The sequence below is a fragment of the Phalaenopsis equestris genome, unplaced genomic scaffold, assembly GCF_001263595.1.
Source record: "Phalaenopsis equestris unplaced genomic scaffold, ASM126359v1 Scaffold001260, whole genome shotgun sequence".
Taxonomy (NCBI): domain Eukaryota; kingdom Viridiplantae; phylum Streptophyta; class Magnoliopsida; order Asparagales; family Orchidaceae; genus Phalaenopsis; species Phalaenopsis equestris.
This window is the reverse complement of record NW_018165699.1, coordinates 203,139-205,931: the sequence shown is the minus strand read 5'-3', so window position 1 is coordinate 205,931 and position 2,793 is coordinate 203,139.

Sequence of the window (2,793 nt, the reverse complement as noted above, 5' to 3'; positions counted from 1 at the left end):
TTAAGGATAATATTATTAAGTAAAACATATTAAGTTTAATAGATCCCTAAGGTATTCACCAGGTTAAGAGTAGGGAGCAGGTCCATGCAATCTTCTTAATGTAGTAAAAAAGTCATTAGGTTCATTTAAACTTTATTATGTTACTTAATAATTCATCCTGAATATCCTGATGCTCAGTGAATATTGACGTCTTGAATATCCCTAAGAATTTGTCTTTTAATTTGAAGATTATGTTGGTGAAGACCCTAAAGGGGGCAAATTAGTGTATTTAAGGACACTTAACAAAGTTTTTAGTCCTAATTGGACTTGTGGTGTTTAAAAGAAGTTTAATTATGTTGATTTTTCTAATCCTCTTTATCAAGTTTAAATATTGGCTTAAATTCACCACTAAGTCTTTTAGACCTAAGTGAGTGTGAATGTATTAATTTTGAAAAGATTTAAAACTTTAAGTGGTCATTATCAAGATCATTTTAAATATCATTTTAGGGGTGTGAAATCTTAGCAATACTTAACTTTGTTTTATGCTTCTCTTTTAAAGACCAACATTCTGCACCGGATAATTATGAGAATTATTCATTTATCTTATAATTTGGCAAAGTGAAGTGAGTTTCTACCAATTAAGCCCATTTTTTATTGCAAATCATCAAATGAGTTAATTAATATCAGAAATTACTCATTTCCCATTTTGATTAAGCCTAAATGTTCATTAAGGCCAAAATATCCAAAATTACAATTTTGCCCCTAAGGGTCCAAACTTTCATAATTTGTCAAATTTAAGCCAAATGACTTTGAAATTTTTATGTAACCTTTCTGATAAGTCAATTAAGACATTAGAGGACAAAATGTGGATTTTCAAAATTTAATTTTATTTACATAATTATTTTAATTTAGAAAGTAGTTATTTTCATGCAAAAATATGCATTTTCAAGGAAAATTCCAAAAGATGATCAAGAGAACTCCTAATCACTTGAAATTTTTATGTGAGCTAGCCCTAGATGAGAAAGTCATTTGGCCAAAATTTCATGACTTTTTGAATTTTTTTGTGATTTATTAAAATTTTTTGAATATTTGGAGATTTTAATAAAAATAAATACTTTATATGTTGAAAAATATGTTTTATATTTTTGGAAAATCTCTCCGAGTTCGAGGAACCTAATTAAAATTATTTTGTATTTTTTGATTTTTATTTGATTTTTTAGAATTATTTTGGTGAAAATTCTATTTTTAGGCCTCCAAAATCATTTTAAGGTTTAAAAATAGATTTCTTTATTTTTAGACATTGGAAAAATATTCCAATGAATCCTAAGTGTTTAGGAAATAATTTGGAATATTTCCAGGAGTTTAATATTTTATGATTTTTTTATTATTTTTTAATTATTAAAAAAAATTAAAAATAACCTAAAAGTGTTTTAAATATATTTTTATTTTTATTAAACTCCCCTGATATCATTTTTAAAAATCATTTAAGTTTCAAATTTGATAGTCACTTTTAAAAATCAATTAAAAATAATAAATGATCTCCAAATGACTTGAAATTTTTTTGGTAAGTTTTCTAACTCATGGGTCACAATGGAGAACAAAAATCAAGTAATTTTAATCTCTTTATGCTTCAAATTAAATATTTTAAGAAAATTAAGGTTTACTCAAAACAGTTACTTTTTGATTCTTAAAAATCATGAAATTGTTTTTGAAGAGTACTATGGCCATAGAGAACTTATATGAATTTTTGTAGAATTTTCTAAGCCACATACAAATTTCTATAATTATTTGAATAGAAAATGCATAAAAATTTAAAAAATTAAGATCTCTATCTAGAGATTCCCTATGTCTTTGGAAAAATGCTTAAATTGTGCACCTAGACAGAGGCTACAAAATATAAAAATTTGGGGTCAAGGTGATGAGTCAATAGGAATTGAGAGTTCAAAAACCTCTAACTCTAATTCATTTTTTAAAAATATCTTATGCATCAAATTAATGTGAAAATAATTCCATATGATTTTCCTCTGTTCACTGAGCAAGAGGGTATTTTTTTTTTATTTTTATGAATTGTCTATGCAAAGGTCTATGCAAAGATATGGTTCTATGCAAAGATATGGATTTTTGAAGTTTAGGGGCTAATTTGTGAATTTATTAAATACCCCTATTTATTTATTCAAACGTGGGCTGACTGGATCCTCGGATCCGTCGAAAACCCGGATCAGTCAACCAGCCGCGTGGCGCGCTTCTATTTGACACCGCTTTCTGAGTCAGCTGCCACGCAGCCCGCCATATCGTTCCAGAGGATTATACGGCTTGGTCTTCGTCGTTCATTCAATACACGAGAGAATGGACGATATCCGTTCATCGTCCCCGATGGCCTTAACCGAGAGCCGTCCAACTTAAGACCTTAACATCTCTCTTGTTTCATAATAGATTTTGATGATTTTTTTTTAAATTGTTCGTCTTGAAGAGACGAACACATCTATATGGTAAACATACGATGAAATCAAGCCATCATAAATGGAGAGCTCACGAAGGCTCGGGAGAGTGAGTGAGGTTATACCTTTGCTCCGAGAGATTTGGCCTCAATCAGAGATTCTTCACACCTTCGTTGGGTCCCAAAGAGCTTAGGGATGAAGCATCTGACTCTTGTGTAAGGCCTATGTATGATTTCGACCGCAACCAATTTTGGGTGTTGGTTGAGAACTATGGTAGAGGCTATTTCAGAGGGGGAATTGATGGGGGTTTGGCTTCCTTCACCGTTGTGAAGGTGTAGAGCCAATTTGTTTGTAGTTTGGGGGAGTGTCGGGTTGG